At 41.3% G+C, this 12167-nt stretch overlaps 1 protein-coding gene across 5 annotated transcripts in view; it reads right to left on the reverse strand.

Moving 5' to 3' along the window:
• The window catches only part of man1a2 (mannosidase, alpha, class 1A, member 2), a 229315-nt gene that overhangs the window by 159777 nt on the left and 57371 nt on the right, over positions 1 to 12167 (reverse strand). The window lies entirely within an intron of this gene.

Genomic DNA, 12167 nt, shown 5'->3' on the forward strand with positions numbered 1-12167 from the left:
TGGAGCCGGCCTGCAGCCAAGCTAATAAAGACAAGGGCCAGGAGCTTCATTGTGTTCTTGGCCTCATGGCTTTCCATGACGCACGGCATGCACACGCCGAGGATTATAAATCAAATTAATACACACTGTGACATGGACACTTAAGTGTTGGCTGGCTCCCTGCGATCTGTGTTGATTGGATGCTTCATCAAATTCTGATTGGCCCATATGCCAAGGACAAGCGCAACAGTGCGGCGTGCTCGACAATGTTGACAAACTGCTTATTTAAGAAGGACCTTGGAATACTAATTGGACATTAAGCTACAAAATTCAGAGATTGATTCTGACAGCTTTCTCTCGCCAGCACAGCATCTTGTTAGCCAAACGGGAAGAAGGGGAAATATCGGTTTGCATTGGCCAAGGTTGCTGGTTGATCTCACAAAGACAACTGAGACTGTGGAAAACAGTCCAAAATATTCAGCCGAGACAACAGAGGCACAGAAAAATCTGCATCCATCAGTATTTCTGATATAATGACAAAATGAAAAGTCTCTGTGAGATACCAACAGGTTGCTAAGTAGTGCCAAACCCGTAGCCAACAATCTCACAACTGTGTTTGAGCTAATTGACTGCCTCCTGGTTTTACAGCCTGCTGTATGCACTCTTAAAATCCTGTTAAATGATGCATCTTCCTGTTCAGCACTTTGAGATACAGGCCATAAATCCAAGCGCTACGAAAGTGCAGCCCTGAGACAAGCTTTCCGCCGCAGCGATGGAAGTGAGGGGATGTTTCATGGATCATTTTAAGTGGAGAGAAAACAACTAAAAATGGAGCGCCGACACTGCGAGATGAACTCACCAAGAACATTGATTTCCAAAGACTAATCACCGTGGCATGGATTTTCTCATCAAGGGGCTTCGGCTGCCACCAAGCTCCAAATAAAGTCCCCCAAACCACAGTTCAAAAATAACCTCCTCGTTCATGAAGCTCCGGGTTTAACTACCGGGTCAGTTCAAGGCGGCAGACTTTATGAACTCATGAAGTGAACTCTCTTTATTGTTTTGAGACATACGGTTTTAGAATGAGCTGAAGAAATGACTTAACAACTCAAAACTAAATCACCCAATTACTGAAACTTAAAGGTGACATATCACGCTTTTTTCATCAATATATATTGGTCTAAGAGGTCCCCAAAACATGTCTTTAAAGTTTGTGCTAAAAAAAAAAGACACTTGAAAACACTGAAATCAGATTTTGGTCTGCCTGAAAAGCCCTCTTCTTCAGTCCTCCTCAGAACAGTCTGTTTTCTCTCTGACCACGCCCCCTCAGGAAGTGGATGTGCCTCGGCTGTCCAGCACGTTGATCTAATGTTGGCTGAATATACACGGCTGCTCAGAGATCACGTTACTTCAACCCTCTGAATCTGATCCAGAATCTGATCCTGACGGAGAGGCGCCTGCAGCAGGACCTTTCTGAAGGATTGGTCACAGATTTAGTGTTTCTTGTCGTTTTATTTGTCAGTATGTCGACGTGTGTCTTGGTACAGAGCTACAGCTACAGCTATGAACATGTAGCTATGTGGCTATGCTAACTAGCGCTAGCACTTATCCATGACAAATAAAAATCATCCACTAGATCTTCAAATCTGCAGACGTGGGGAGTAAAACCGACCTCTGTCAGAAAGGCAGCGGGACCTTTTCTGAAGGATTGGTAAAAGATTTAGTGTTTCTTGTTGTTTTATTTGTCAGTATGTCGACGTGCGTCTTTGTACACAGCTACGACATGTAGCTATGTAGCTATGCTAACTAGCGCTAGCACTTATCCATGATAAATAAAAATCATCCACTAGATCTTCAAATCTGCAGACGTGGGGAGTAAAACCGACCTTTGTGTTTATTAAGACAGCCTACAACTAGCATGCCTCCCTCCTAAGCTCCTTGTTAGCACACATTTGTGCGGGTAACTAAAAACGGGGGAGGGATTCAGTATTAGTTTATACAGTCTATGGGCTGAACAAGCTCCGAGCTCTGACTTCCTGTTACAGACCGGATATTGTTGTTACGTAACAAAAACACGGAAGTCTGAAACGGCTGGTTTCAGCACACATTTACAGAAAGGTGGAGAAATCAGAACAGGGGCAGAATGGATTCTTTTCATTTTCAGGGGTTTTATAGACAGGGACACATATTTCAGGTAGAGAACCATTAAAAAGTCAATTTTGCATGATATGTAACCTTTAAGTTCAAACTGCTTTTGAAGTCTACCTTTAAAGCCTTTTCAACTAAGTTCATGGAGTGGTGAGAAATTATTCACACACGTCTTGTTTTGTGACAAATATAACAATCTAAAGCAACATTTTCCAGACTCCCACAACTTCTATAATCAAATCTAAATTGCCTCAATGAATGCAAATGCAAAGATTAAGGTTTTATATTCTACCAGCTGCACACGATCCATACATTGTCTTTTTCATGTGCAGCTTTATTCTCTGTAAAGCAGCCTCGTTAAAGAGACAGGCTGGCATTTTGTTAAAGCTTTTAACAGAGCCCACCTGTTCTCTGGTGATCATTCTGCATCAGGTAGAAATAGCAATTTTATTTATAAAGCACATTTCATTATACGTAAGTTCAATGTGCTTTACATGCATACATCAGACACAGCAACCAAACAGACAGTAAGTGTTGCTGCACATGCATCCAGTCATAACAGTCATTAAATCATTCATACACTTGAGAAAATAAATATGTCTTCAGTCTTTTTTTAAAAGTGGAGACAGTTGTGATGGACCTGAGGTCAGCAGGCAGTTTGTTCCAAAAAGATGGACCACAGTAACTAAAGGCCACTTCACCAGACCTAGATTTGACTCTGGGTACATTTAAAGGTGACATATCACGCTTTTTTCATCAATATATATTGGTCTAAGAGGTCCCCAAACCATGTCTTTAAAGTTTATGCTCAAAAAAACACTTTGAAATCAGATTTTGGCATGCCTGAAAAGTCCTCTTCTTCATTCCTCATCAGAACACTCTGTTTTCCCTCTGACCACGCCCCCTCTGGAAGTGGATGTGCCTCGGCTCTCCAGCACGTTGATCTAATGTTTACATGTTGGCTGAATATACACGGCTGCTCACAGACCCGCGTTACTTCAACCCTCTGAATCTGATCCAGAATCTGATCATGACGGAGAGGCGCCTGCAGCAGGACCTTTCTGAACCATTGGTCACAGATTTAGTGTTTCTTGTTGTTTTATTTATCAGTATGTCGACGTGTGTCTTGGTACACAGCTACGAACATGTAGCTATGTGGCTATGCTAACTAGCACTAGCACTAATCCATGATAAATAAAAATCATCCACTAGATCTTCAAATCTGCAGACGTGGGGAGTAAAACCGACCTTTGTGTTTATTAAGACAGCCTACAACTAGCATGCCTCCCTCCTAAGCTCCTTGTTAGCACACATGTGTGCAGGGAATGAAAAACGGAGGAGGGGATTCAGTATTATTTTATGCAGTCTATGGGCTGAACAAGCTCCGAGCTCTGACTCCGTGACAGACCGGATATTGTTGTTACGTAACAAAAACACTGAAGTCTGAAACGGCTCGTTTCAGCACACATTTACAGAAAGGTGGAGAAATCAGAACAGGGGCAGAATGGATTTTTTTCATTTTCAGGGGGTTTGTAGACAGGGACACATATTTCAGGTAGAGAACCATTAAAAAGTCCATTTTGCATGATATGTCATCTTTAAGTTCAAACTGCTTTTGAAGTCTACCTTTAAAGCCTTTTCAACTAAGTTCATGGAGTGGTGAGAAATTATTCACACACATCTTGTTTTGTGACAAATATAACAATCTAAAGCAACATTTTCCAGACTCCCACAACTTCTATAATCAAATCTAAATTGCCTCAATGAATGCAAATGCAAAGATTAAGGTTTTATATTCTACCAGCTGCACACAATCCATACATTGTCTTTTCCATGTGCAGCTTTATTCTCTGTAAAGCAGCCTCGTTAAAGAGACAGGCTGGCATTTTGTTAAAGCTTTAGCAGAGCCCACCTGTTCTCTGGTAATCATTCTGCATCAGGTAGAAATAGCAATTTTATTTATAAAGCACATTTCATTGCACGTTAGTTCAATGTGCTTTACATGGGGAATTAAAAACATAAAGTCATTTTTCCAAATAGAATAAATAAAGACAGAAAAACAATAGATGCACCCAACATACATCAGACACAGGAACCAAACAGACAGCAAGTGTTGCTGCACATGCATCCAGTCATAACAGTCATTAAATCATTCATACACTTGAGAAAATAAATATGTTTTCAGTCTTTTTTTTAAAGTGGAGACAGTTGTGATGGACCTGAGGTCAGCAGGCAGTTTGTTCCAAAAAAGATGGACCACAGTAACTAAAGGCCACTTCACCAGACCTAGATTTGACTCTGGGTACATTTAAAAGACCTCCACCTGCCGACCTCAGGATCCTGGTCGGGTTATACACTGTACAGGTAGAGACAGGGACATACAGTGGGATAGTTTGAATCAAATGTTAAAGAGGAAGTAAACCCCCACATCACTTGTTTTAGCTGAAGACTTATTCCAATGAGTATTAAGAAGTGCTGTTAATCAATTTGGGTTTTGATCCCAGCAGTTGAGTATAAAGTGTAAAAATTAATCACTATTTTTATTAGTTTTTTTTATACAGAATAAAGTACAGTGAGCTCTTGGAATGAGCGAAAGATACAGAAAAGAATCAGTACCCCCCCTCCCTCGTTCCCTCAAATCCCTGTCTACTGCCGGATATTTTATAAACGTTTTATAAATAGCCAAAATATTTAGGACTTTGGGACACAATCTGGGCTTGAGCTCTTCATCAGCTCTGCTAATATCTGCGTGTGTGACTGTATGATGCATCGTGCAGTTAATGAAGGAGTGATTGGGCGTGTCTCTATATCTCTAAAACTTTAATTCAATGATTCCCAAACTCTGTGACTTTGTTTGAACCCTGTGAAACACTAAAACCATGACTCTAAGTTGGTGCAGTCCTTATAAGCACGTCTCAAATCCGTGCATCTTTGGAGAAATCACTCCCTTGAAGTAGTTTCCAACCTGCTGAAGAACAGTTGGTTGGAAAATATTGCAAGTCCCATGAGACCATGCAACCTTCCTCATACTGAAAAAGCTTCCCCCTTAAAGAAATCCCTCCAATCCAATCAGAACCAGCGCAGGAAGGGTGACTTTGTTTCATTCGCATCATGTAAAAAGGCTCGCCTCCCGAGTCCTTCATGTTCTCTTCAGCCGCCTGTCTTCTCCGTGACACTCGGCTGTGACTCCCAGTGAGTCGTGGCGGTGGTTAGTCCTCTTGTCAGTTAGTACCTACAGTGAATTACCACATCTGGGACTGCGGAGCGTGACAACAACTAGCAGCTTGTGGTGTAGGATGAGGAGAGCCTGTTCAACCCTGACAACTCTCCAAAGTAACACAGACAGACAAACACAGTCTGTTCCTCTGCATGATTCATCGTCTTCTCCGAGGCAGCTGCTTGGTAAGCCTGGGAGTCGCTGTAATTCTCTTCACAAATATGCACTTGACAATGCGTACTTTAAAAAGCATCCCTCAACTTCCCATTCAACTGTGATACTTTATATTAGTGAGCTAGTTCAAGGAGCTGCTCCAAAGCAGGACTCAGTATGCTGCAGCTTGGGCTCATACAGTGTACGATGGTATTTTTGACAATAACCACGGTGAGATGAAAGTTTTTCATTTAAGTAGACTTGGTGCAGTCTCATTACGAGTCTCCAAAGCCCTCCTTCATTAGTACCTGTCCTGATTCACTAAACATGCTCCAGCTTCTAAGTGGCTGCAATCCTTGAGGCTCAGACTCATCTAAATGCAGGAATAAGTCACATTAACTCGGGTTAATATAGAGAGATGTGACGTGAAATTAGAGCTGGGTGATAAAACGATAACAATAATTATCATGATATAATTTTTCTCAATAAAAATATGACAAATGTCCGATAAAAAATCTATGCATTTAAACCTGTAATTACACCCCCCAACCACTGGAAACCAAGGGGGCGCTAATGACCCCATAAACGCTAGTTGCCACTGCGACTGCAACTCATTCAGAACTCGGCCGCCCGGATCATCACCCACACCAAATCATCTGACCACATCCTGTTCTCATCCAACTTCACTGGCTCCCTGTCCAACACCGCATCCACTACAAAAACCTTCTCCTCACCTACAAAGCTCTCCACAACCTGGCCTCCACTTACCTCTGCAACCTCCTTCATGAATACACTCCCTCCCGCTCCCTCCGATCAACCTCTGCTGGACTATTAACCATCCCAACGTCACGCCTCAGTACCATGGGGGCCCGAGCCTTCAGCTGCTCAGCACCCAGACTCTGGAACTCCCTCCCTCCACACATAAGACAGTCGGACTCCACAACATCATTCAAATCCCAACTCAAAACTCAACTGTTCAAATTAGCATATTCACTCTAACTGGACTCTCTGCACCTCACTAGTTTTTATTTTAGATTCATTCCTTTTTGTTTGTTTGTTTTTATGATGTTTTAATGATGAATGTTTTTATTACCTGTAAGGTGACCCTGGGTGATTTGAAAGGCGCCCAAAATAAAATGTATTATTCTTATTATTATTATGACCCAACATAAGACAGAAGACCAAGACGGCATTGAACAGCCAATCATGTCAAATGTCAAACAGAAGTATCGGATCGGGACTCTGTATCGGCAAATATTCCATATATAAAAAAATTGGATCAGGGGCCAAAAAAGCTGATTGGAACATCCCTAGTGAATAGTGATTGGATATTTAGTGTCATCCCATTGCAGGGACTCAGGCTCATCAAACAGCCAAATCAGAGGGAAACATCATGCATGGAAGCTAGTTAGAGCTAGCAGCTAACTGAAAGCTAGCAAAACCGAAGAAATAAATGCATTGATAGGCGCATCTTGAGACATGAATGGTTTGTGGCTACATGCAGGCATCTGTGGCTATGCCTTTGTATGGGCATGGATATATATTTGTATGTATGCAGGCTGATGGGTGAGTGCGGGTATGTGTATGGGTCTGTGAATGTATGTACAATTATACCTTTGAATGGTATAAGTTGAATGGTTTGTGGCGTCCCTAAAGCAGAGACGTCTACATGAAGGATCCATGCATTACTCCAGAGGTACCAAACCTTAAGTCATTGTCTTTGAACTCCGGGCTGTGGAGCTGTGTTAAATCCATCCAGACTCCTACTGTCTCAGTCTCATGGGTAATTTATCGCCACCCTCTGCCTAAGTGCAATGAATGTATTTACTGCAAGGAGTGATTCAGATGTCACGTTCCCACCACCCTCGTGTATCTTCTGAGGGGCCTTCAGTTAAGGCAGATAGGAGGAGGCCGCCATGGGGCGAGTTGGAAGGAGATGAGAAAATAGAGGAGGGGGGGGCAGGCAGACAGACGGGTGCTTTAAATCAGTCAAACTGACTCTGGAGGTCAGTCAGAGCAGCACAGAACTCCAGCTCAGCTCTCCAGCTCCCCAAACCTCCCAAAGCTTGTCACTGTTTGACTCTTCTCTGGGAGCTAAGCTGATTTTTAAATTTCCTCTCAAACAATAGCAAAAAGAAATGGCCTTGCTCTAGGCTCAGGCTGGAAGGGGATTTATGAATATTTAACTGGCCTGTGGTTGTCCGTGTCCCTGCTTTGTAATTATGTGTGTGTAGATGTGTGTGTATGTGTGTGTCTGTATGGCACTTTAGGGATGTGGGTGCATGAATCACGACTGTTGGTCCTCTGGGTAGACATGGCTGGGGGCATGTGTGCTTCTTTTCAAGAGCATGCAGGCAATTGGCTGCCATTGTGAAGGTCACAGCTCCTAATAGACTGAGCTCTCTTATTGGAAATCAAAATAGAAAACAACCTGTCTCTTCTTAGAAAGAGACAGTGACGCCGTGCATTACAAATATACCAGAGCATGCCTTCTGATTTATAACATTTGTGGCGTACAGACGAGGCGATGGCAGCAGCAGTAGATTTTGCAGTTGAGGATGCACCACCAGTGTGTTCTACACCAAGACAAGTTCTTCTCTAAAGCTTCAATTGAACGATTGAATGTTGTCACCCTTGCTAGCCGTCACCAGAATTACTAGTCGGTGTCTAAGCTGTAGCGCAACCACACACCACTAGCCAGAGCTGGAGCCCAGGACTCTGCTTTGTGTCACATGGCGTCTTGTTGCACGGTGTGATTGGACAGTACTTGTATTTAGAAAATGAATTAAAGTTGTGGGAAGTCTGTGTCTGGTCAACTCGACCGCAACGATGTGCAACGAACACAGACATGTGATCATTAACCTGCAGGGAGGACTGAAGGCTGGTGGTGCTAGCTCTGCTATTGGAAGCCACACTCAGCAAACCAATCTGACTTTGTTAACCTGCAGACTCTGTGATCCCATGTTTAGACGCGTTACATAAATTGACTGTTTCTTGAGTGTTTTCATATCTTTAGACTAAATTTAATAATATAATAATAAAGGTTATTCATATAGCACTTTTCTTAAAGTTACAGAGTCCTTCACAGCAAAAAAAAAATGCAGGAATTTACAAATGAAATAAAAACAGGACAGAGGAAAAACTGGACATCAAAGCCATCAAATCATGGGTTGAGAAAGTCCTTTTTATAGTAAAAATGTTTTGAGGGAGGATTTAAAAGCAGCTATGATTATGTCTTATTAGTAATAACAGAGAGTTCCAGTCCTGGAGCTCAAACTGAAAAGGCCTGGTCTCCTTTTTTTTTATAAGCCTGGATCTTGGTACATCCAGCAGAGCTGCATCCAATGATCTGAGAGGCCGCCCAGACACATGGGGGGTTAAAAGAGCCTGTCCATTTAAAATTTTAAAAGTAATCAATAAAATCTTAAAATCAGCATGATTACAAACTGGCAACCAATGTAAGCTGGCTGATATACTGTTAGAAGTGAATTACAATAATCACAATAATCTAAAATGTCCATTTAAGCGACTAAGAATTTATTAACATCCCTATTACTGACACCTTAATCACACCAAGAGCCAAGAGGATTTTATTGATCCATTGTTTTGTTTTGTTTTTTACTTTTAGAGAGAGGGGGAAGACATGCAGCAAATGGTCGACCTGCCGGGAGATGAACCAGCAACCTCTACGACGAGGACTATAGCCTCTTTACATGGGGCGCTTAGACCGCTAGGCCACCAGAGGCCCGTCAAAGAATTTTTTAAGGATACAGGATACAGAACAAAATATAAATAGGATCAAATAATATAAATAAATGTAAAAATAATAACAAAAACAACCAAAATAGTAAGAATAAGAATAAGAATAAAAACAATACAAATTAATTAAAATGAAGTAGCTACAGTTGTATGCCATCGATCCATTGTTTTGAATCAAATTGTATTGAGTCACCCTTCCTACACTCCCATTTGCACACATACAAACAAACAAACAAAAATCCTTAAAGGACAACAAATTACAGCTCTCTGAACATCTGTAGCTGCAATTTGGAGACACCAGAGTCAGAGGTTTAAAAAACGACAGTTACACGTTCACTGAAATTGGAAAGTCCGCCTGTTTCCCTCTGTGGAAACATTTCTTCTTCTCTGAAAACTTGATCCCTTAAGAATAAGAATGACTTTATTTCCATGCAATATTTCAGTCATAAAACATCCTGTTGTTAGCTTCCAAACGAAGGTCAGTTTTAATCATGAGTTTGCAGAATCATAACACATCCATTCAAACTCTTATTCATCAGTTTCATGAATCTCCCTCTGATTGTTCAGGATGCAGCAGACTCAGCAAAGAAGCAGCTAACTCTCCCCTGCCTGACGGACTTTAAATCAATGTGCTCTTCATTTGGAAATATGAACAGAGTCTCTGGTTGGCTGACCAAATAAATTCATCAAATGAGGAACTCTGCTGCCAGGCTCATCAGAAGCAGCAGCATATTGTTGGCTTCACTTTTCACTCTCAATCTCAGCCGTCAATAGAAACGGGAGGGGAAGAGCACTTTTTAATCCCCCTCAGACTCTGACCTTAATAACACAGGGCCACTCCTGGGCTGCCAGATTGCTCTGAACATATTCATGTGGCATGATTAATATATTTACTGTGACTGTATAGACACTGAGCCACATAGAAATAATAAGCAGATCACTATGAATGTGATAATAAGCATTCACAGCCGCAGCAGTATTCCCAGTCCTCCCAGACGCAGAGTAAGTCAGGGCTCGCTCTGTTCAGTTCCTCTATTGTCCCGAAACACAGATGCTGGAAATGATTGTGAATGTTAATTAAATGTGTTTGAGCTAAAGACCCACTGAGATGTAGGAAGACTCTGCTCAGGACTTTGGGGTCAGCTGTGAATTTACAAAGATGGTCTGGCCTCTTAAAGATGCTTCTCTGTCTTTGAGTTTCTTCCTTTAAATCAGTGAGATTACAGGACGGAGTTATGTAGGCAAACTCACATGGATCCACGAATAAAACAGTGAATGAACGGTGTTTTAATGCATGGTAAGATGCAGAAAAGTGCAGCACTGGGTTCAGTTATTTGCAGCCTCTTGTTTTCACATCTGAACGATAGATTTCCATAAATATGAGCAGAATCAGCAAACTGGGAGGGCTGGGCGAGCATTTCTGATGTTCTTCAGGTTCTGTTATTGTGCTGAATTGAAGTTATTCCAACACAGAGCATGTAACTGAAGCTTTGAATAGAAAGTTTAGATCTTTTGACAAAAACAGACGAATAAAAATTCAGGGTAGAATAATTTGGTATCAAAGAGATCTGCAGAGTCAGTGATGTCTTTTAAATCTCTTCCTAAAACATACTTTTATTTATTTCCCATTTTGTTTTATTTGAGTTTAACTGTTTTTAGAAATATATTTTAAGGGGCGCTGGTGGCCTAGCGGTCTAAGCGCCCCACATACAGAGGATACAGTCCTCGTCGCAGGGGTCACCGGCTTGATTCCCGGCCAGTCGACCATTTCCTGCATGTCTTCCCTCCCTGTCCTATCAAATAAAGGCAAAAAGGCCAAAAATATAACTTTAGAAGAAACATATTTGAAAATAATTGTATTACTTTAGAGTTATTTTTTTTTAATACTTTATTTTTTCATTTCCAAATTTTCTATTATAACAAAAACAGTAGTATTGCCAACGACTGGCATAAAACAAGTGGTCACGACTTTAAACAAATTACACAGGACAACATTCATCTTTGAGCCCCGCCTATCTCGCATCCTGCGACGTGATTGGCTGTTCAATGCCGTCTTCTTCTTCTGTCTAATATTGGGTGGCAACTAGCGTTTAAGGCTTGTTAGCGCCCCCCTTTCCAGTGGTTGGGAGGTGTGATTACAGGTTTATTTATGTTGCTTTTCTATCAGACATTTGTTATATTTATATTGAGAAAAATTATATCAAGATAATTATTGTTATCGAATTATCGCCCAGCCCTGGGGTGAAATGTAATGAAGGTATTTGTACGCACATGTTTGGTGTCTACATTTCACAATAGCATCAAATCTAAACGTACAAGAGAGGATACTTTGATGCACTTCTACAAAGCTTGGGAAGCTTATTGAATGGTGCATGTTTAACAAAAAAACTTTTAACATCTAACTCAAGAAAAAATGGACAGAGAACTTGAGGATGCTGTAGCACTTGCAGCCATCAACATGTTCTTCTAATTGAGTAACACGTTGGATATCCAAAGTACTCCCACACTGCAGATTTGAAGGGTTTCACTGATAGTTAATGAGCTGAAGCTAAAGCTGAAATGTTGGCCTTTATTTCTTTTACTAAACTCACTGTATGCAAACAGCAAAGGTTGCTGGAACAGCATGCTTTTACACAAAGACAGCCTGTCACTGAATGCACCATCTCCAGTAATAGGACAAACACATTTCAGATGTTGGTTTTCAATAATGACATCACAGTTAAGTGGTTAATGATGACATCACTCGTGCAGCGACTCTGATTACTGGGAGTGAGAAAAACAAACAAAGAGAGCGTTGCCATTTAAAAGGTTTTATTAAGTCTAATTGTGCGCCACTCGCTGTTGTCTGCAACACGACTCCCTCACACTTCATTATCCATTACTCATTATCTGCTCATCATTTCAACAGATG

The sequence above is a fragment of the Notolabrus celidotus genome, chromosome 10, assembly GCF_009762535.1.
Source record: "Notolabrus celidotus isolate fNotCel1 chromosome 10, fNotCel1.pri, whole genome shotgun sequence".
Taxonomy (NCBI): domain Eukaryota; kingdom Metazoa; phylum Chordata; class Actinopteri; order Labriformes; family Labridae; genus Notolabrus; species Notolabrus celidotus.